Raw genomic sequence first — 6,554 nt, 5'->3', positions numbered from 1 at the left:
TCCAGAGTGGAGCACTCCTAAATCATTCTGTGTGGAGACCAGCTACCCCTGCTACTCCCTTTGCCTTTGGCATCTGCTGCCCTGCAGGTGTTCGGCTGCAGCAGATTTCCTGTGGGAAAGGTGCGGCCTGCATGGCCTTGGGCCTATGGCAGCACCCCTCAGGACATGGGTGCCAGCCACGGTGGGGCACAAGGGCAAGGGAAAAGGCATCAGAGGCTGAGGAAGCAGTGCCCAGGGACTGTGTAAGGGAAATAACAATTTATTTCTTTTTCCCTAAATAAAGGGTTGCAAGGGCCCTTTAGTTCTGCTGGCGGGGGGATCTCTTGCATGTGGGGGGAGAGTCCTGGGGCTCAGGGGCCCTTTTCCTTGGGGGATGCTGAGGATCAGGAGATCTGGGCCTGCTGCTCTGGGCGGCTGAACCTGCCAACGTCACCTCCTGCTCTGGCTCCTGCTGGGGACGGTCCTGCCCTGCGGACATGGTGACACCTGGGGGGTGGCTGTGCCCCCTGGGCTGGGCAGCAGCTCCTGCGGCGGCTCCCTCCTCCTCCATGGAGGCTGCAGGGCTGCTGCTGCTGGCTGGAGTCCCCATCTGAGAGCTGGAGGAGCTGGAGCTCAGGTTGTTGGGGCTGGAGGAGCTGGAGCTGCTGCTGGCTGCTGGGCTGTCATTGTCACCCGCAGCAGCACTGGAGTGCAGCAGCCTCTGGGCCCCCGAGCTGCAGTGTCTCACAATGATGTCGATGGTGTCCTGGACCAGTGGCACTGTGTGCTCCTCCAGGACACTCTGCAAACCCTCGATCATGATCTCCCGGTGTGGCCCATACACACAGAGCATGTACAGGATGCAGCTCTCTGCCAGCCACCACAGCTCCCCACACACGGTCTCTGTCCTTTGGCGCAGCCAAGTCCGCACAGGGTCCAGAAGTTCCCGTTGTCGACGGAAAAGTTGTGCCCAGACCTCAGGCAGGACACCGCCGACAGCTCGGGCTGGTGCCTCTTGAGGAGAAGAGGGATGGGGCAGCACAGGGGGATGAGGGCTGTTCTCATCCTGGCCACCAGGAGCTCTCCCTGCCTGGCTCGTGGCTGCTGGCAGCTGCTCAGGGGCTGTGATGACAGTCTCCAGAGACTTGCCTGTGTTGTCAGAAAACCTGACAATATCTATCATTCTTCTGCAGAGTGGGCACACAGGATTTATCTGTGCCCACTGCAGGATGCAGACCTGGCAGAAAAGGTGGCCGCAGGGCAGAGCAGAAGCCACGTCATCCCAGGTGTCCTGGCAGATGGCACAGTTGCCATCCATCTCTGTGGTCATATTTGGCCTCTGCAGCACATGGGGAGAGCTGAGGATCAGGAGCTGCTCTCTGTTGCTGGCGTCACAACCTGCAGGAGAAGGGAAGAAGGAATGGCCAGGCTGCTGGAGAAGGACACTCCCCAGCCCCCTGAGCTCCATGGCCACCCGGGGGGGATATTTTCCTGCACAGCTCACCCTCAGTGCTGCAAACACCTGCAGTGCCTGGCTGCCTCAACCAGACAGGGCTGGGGAAACCCTGCTGGTTGCTCTGGGACTGGCACTGGGACCTGCCAAGAACAGGCACCACTCAGCACCTCGATCCTGGATCCCGGCTCGTTCCTCCATACCTTGCAGTCATGCTCAGTAGGAGTTCAGGCCAGATCCAGACTGGGCCCAGCTCTGCCCACAGCTGTATTTAAGCCGTGAGGGGTGAGATGTCACAGTCCTGCGCTTGCTGATGTCACAATCTGCCTCTCGCTGATGTCACCCTCCATCAGCAGGTGACCAGTGCATGTTGTCAGAAGAAAGAAGAAAATATTTTCTCTTGTTTTCAACTTCTGCATTTCCATGTTGCTCTGCCTTGGCCATCTGCATCATGTGTCCGTGGCCCTGTGTCTCATCCCTGCTCCTGACACCTTGCCAAGGTTTTCTGTGAGGAGAGGAGTGGTGGGACCTGTCAGTATGGACTGCCTGTGGCTGGATGCTGCCTCCTCCTGTCACTGCCTTTCCCTGGGCAGTGCTGGGATTTGGAGAACCTGGGCCCTGGGTGAGACTCTCCCACCCTGTGGGTTGTGTCCCCGTTTCAAGGAGAAACTAAAGGGAATGTTTTGCTCCAGCCCCATCCACTCCCACTGGGACTTGCCCACAGTGCCAGGTCCCTCTCCACTTCCCAAGCCTCTGTGTTTCTGGAAGCCAGTGCCTTTGTGCTCCTGCCCACAGCCTCAGCAAGGAGCTGGAGTTGCTGTCCCAGCAAAGTAGGGCACACAGGCCAGAGGAACCCTGAGACAAGTCAGGAGAGCCCAGGACCCATGACAGTGTGGGCCATGCTGTGCCCTCCTCCCTTTTTGCCTCTGGCTATTGGCATTACTGAGAGCAAGCAGTTCTTTTTTCATTTGCAACTAACTATATACTCTAAAACAGTTTAAACATAAGTTTACTTCATCTTTAAAAACAAAACTTTTTTCTCTACAAAAGAACAAAATTTTTTTTTTACTCTTCAAACTTAAGAAATCACAGTAATTTCTATATTTATTTGACACCAATGCATTTGCGTATATTTACAGTTAAAACAGTCATATTTACTTCATAATATTTTCATGTGTTTTAAGAAAACAATTTTTTCCCCATAATATTAAAAAAAAAAAATTATTCCACGACTTTTCTCTTTCCCTCAACTAAAACCCAACTTTTCCTTTTGTTTAACCTCAATATTTTCATGCTGGTTTTGTGTGTATTATTATCTTCATTCTTTTTTCTCATTATAAAAGTAAAGTGCATATAAGTCTCATTTTAAGTAGTAAAAAAAATAATACTTTGGCTAAACAACAAATAGTTTTGTAATATCTTCCAAGCCACAGCTAAAAGTTATTTTACAATACAAAGGTTTTTTTAGTAATTGTGCTAAATGAAATTAAAATCTTAGTAAAAGCTCAGTTAAAAACAGCAATATTTCTTAATTGCATTTTATTAAAAAGAAAACAACTTAGTTTAGTCTCTCCCTCCCCAACTACAAAAACCAAAACAAACAACCTAACCCCCATGACAAAGCCAAAAAAGCACAACAAAGCAACCCATATGCAGGAGTATTAATAAAAGTATTAACAACAACAACATTTTTACCCTGTTAAAAAAACAAAACAAAAGAAAAGAAAAAACCCCCCACCAAACAAAAAAACCCCACAAAATTTTAACAGCCCAAAAGTGTCCCCTCCCCAGCCTGGCCCCAAGCCTTGGGCCCAACCAGGCGCACAGGCCATGCCAAGCTTAGCTCCAGCCAAACTAATTACCTTTTTTTTAATTGACCTAATTAAAAAGCCAAAATTAAAAAAAAAAAAACCTTTCCCCAGGCTTTTTGTCTTTACATGTATTATTCACAAAACTACATAAACTTTCTTGCTAATGTAACAATATATTACTCTTCAAAATCCAACACTAATTAATCCTTATCAAATACAAAAAAAAAGCTACCCAAATCTCAACAAATAAAAATTTCAAAAAATCTTTACAAACCACCACACCCATCTAATATGCATCTCCATATTGTACTTCAACAGAAAGAAAAGTCTCTTCATAATTTTATTCAGTCTTTGATCTTTTTCTCTAGGCTCAGGATTTTAACATGGCCTTGACTGAGCAGCAGTCTGTGCTAGTAGCAATTTTTAGAACTAAGAGTTTCTTCTTCCTTATCTACAAGCTCCTGGCCCTGTCTATGAGCAGATTCACATGGTCTGTTTGTAAAACATTCATCTTACTCCTTTCAGTAATGACACAAACCCCTCCTGTCAATGTAAACTCACAAAGTAGATCTTGCAATAGAAAGGGACTCCTTAGAGTTGGTAGCAGGAGGTGGAGGGGGAAGGTTTTTCTTTTGGTCACTAGGAGTCTTGTTGGGGAACTGCTTGTGCTCTGGAGATGGACACCAATGATGTGTATCCAAGCCTTGCAGTTCATTCTTGGGCTTTCTGACAAACCAAGGAGACTCAAGGGTTATTGTGTCAGGGGAGACATTCCAATCTGGGAACATTTTCAAATGGTTCAGAAAAATTCTTCTTCTTTTTTTTTTTTTTTTTTTTTTTTTTTTTTTTTTTTTTTTTTTTTTTTTTTAATCCTGTAGAACTGTTGCCATAATCTTTTGCTCCCAGAGAATCTTTTCCTTCTCTTTGGGGGACTCTCTCTGCTGGGCTCCCAAATCAGGCCAATTCCCAGGGCTCCTTCCCAAACTGAGGAGTAGCCCATGGCCTCTGTTCTCCAGGTGGAGCAGAAGGAAGCACCGAGCTTGCTGCTGTGGGAGTCGAGCTTCTCTTTCCTGCTGCTTCCCCTTTGGGACAGGTTGGAGTGTGCTCATTTGATAAAGGGAGGTTTAAATTCTGAAGGAGTTGTGTCTCAAAGTGCTCCCTCTTCAAGCTCCTCTGTCGGTATCCTTGGACCAAAGGCCTCTTGGTGTGAGCAGCCAGTGGGCAGGTGAAGGAAGGAGGTTGATATTTCAGGGTTGTGACTACTGAAGGCAGTTGGTTTCCAAAGGAGGCCGGAGCTGGGAGTGGATGCTGTTCTCACTTGCCTGCAGCAAAGGGGGTCATGGTAATCTTGTTTGAGGAGGTAGTGATCAGGAGTGTTTTCCAAGAGATGGGCTTGCAGAGATGAAGAAGGGCAGGTTTCAGGTAGAAGCAGCAGCCCCTGCCTGGTCACACTCCAGGGAATGCCAGAGGGGAAGAAGTGTGAGAAGAGTTGTTTCCTTTTGTGCAGACCAGCAATTTTCTCCTCTTTCAAAGTAAGATGGACAGCTAAAGTGCCCCTGTGTTTGTTTATGTGGTGGGGAGAACCAGAGACGGAGACACCAGCTAAAGGAATAGTGTAATTCAGTATTATGCAAACGTGCAAAAAGGTGAGAAAAGGATAAGCTAAGCAATGCATTTCATCACTGATACTTGAATATATTGACACAAGAAAGCTTGTCTCTAGAGATTAAGAAAGATACATCACCTAATTCCCCAATCCCTTCCCCTTCATCCATATCCACACATCAGCTGGGGGAAGCTGTGCCAGCCAAGCTCTGAAGAGCCACGGCCAGGAACTGGGAAATCCTGCTGTGCCTCCACTTTGCTGGCCACGGGGCTTCCGACTGCGCTGTGAGAGTGGCCCGGCTTTGATAGTGCTGAACGAGCAATGTGACAGAGCTGGTGTGGGACATCTGATTTCATTCTCCTCCTGGTTTTCTCCCCGAGCCTGGCCAGGGCTCAAGGAGGAGCCAAGGCCATGTGTGGCCTTGTCCAGCTTCTTAAAGACCAAAGGTAATGCCATGTTCCACCAATGAATGGATACGTGGATACTATTGATAGTAATATTTGGTTAAGGAACAGATATCTTGATTGGAATGTTGTTAGGGACTGAAAGGGTTCATGCCTTAAGCATTCTTATGAAGTTTTGCCCATCATAGCAAAAAACTATATAAAGAAGCTACAACCACAGAAGCCTCCCTGAAGAGCTTTGGAGTTCAAGTTAAGCCACCTAGGAAGGATAAAGAGCACACTATTGTTAATTCATCTCAGGTCTAGAGAGAAACAAATAAGGCTGAAGGAGAGGAAAACAAGAGAACCAAACAGAGCAGCAGAGCTTCTTCCCTGGCTAAGTTTGGGGCAGAAGAGACCACAGCTCAGAGAAGCCAGATCTCCTCTCCCTAAAATGAAGGGGGAAGGAGGTTTCGGACGTAACCTCTGGTCAGAGGCAGAGAGCACCCATCCTCCCTTACACAAAGCATCCCAGGAAGGCCACATCCATGGGACATTCCTGTGAGAGGCAGCTGAGGGGGTGTCAGAGTCCATCAAAGCAGGGCTTCCCAAGGTCCTTGCACCACAGGACTGCACTGGATGCAACAGAGTCTGTTGTGGGAGATGATGGCAAACTCCCCCCAGCCTGGGAGGTGTCTGGATTTTCCTATCCAGCCTGAGCATGTATTAACCCATCAGATTCTATGCTGCTCAGGGGGACCACCACCACCAAGACCAATTAGAGAGGATCAACAGAACATCATAGGAATCCATGGAGTGGTGATATCTGCCTTATTCTCTCTATCACTCTTACCTATTTTTTATTTCTTTCTCTTCTTTTTTTTGTCTGTCTGTCTGTCTATCTGTGTCTCTCTCTCTGTCTCTCCCTCTCCTATTTACTATCAAATAAAACACATACTACTGACTCTGGCATATGGTCATGTTTGCACCTTAATTCAAGCAGAGGAATTTCTAAGAACTTTTATAACTGGATTTTGACCAAGGGTCATCTACACAGAGGGCAACTTTGGCTCAGGGCCGGTTGTTCAGGCCACAGTTAGAGTCCACAGTTAACACTCCAGTTTGCCAAGTTACAAAACCATTTACAATTGGGCTACCGGTGCTGAGCAGCTTTCCTAGCTTTTGGAAAGTTACAACCTTAAAGAACCCAACAGATTTTCCTCCATGAGAGTAGCAGCAGTAGCACAATGCCAATTCTCTGCCCCTCTTTTCTGTGTCCTTGGTGCTTTTCAAAGTTCCTCAGCTCCCAGCAGGAATGAAAG

The sequence above is a fragment of the Erithacus rubecula genome (assembly GCF_903797595.1).
Source record: "Erithacus rubecula genome assembly, contig: SUPER_Z_unloc_3, whole genome shotgun sequence".
NCBI classification, from domain to species: domain Eukaryota; kingdom Metazoa; phylum Chordata; class Aves; order Passeriformes; family Muscicapidae; genus Erithacus; species Erithacus rubecula.
Note: the sequence above shows the minus strand (reverse complement) of the source record.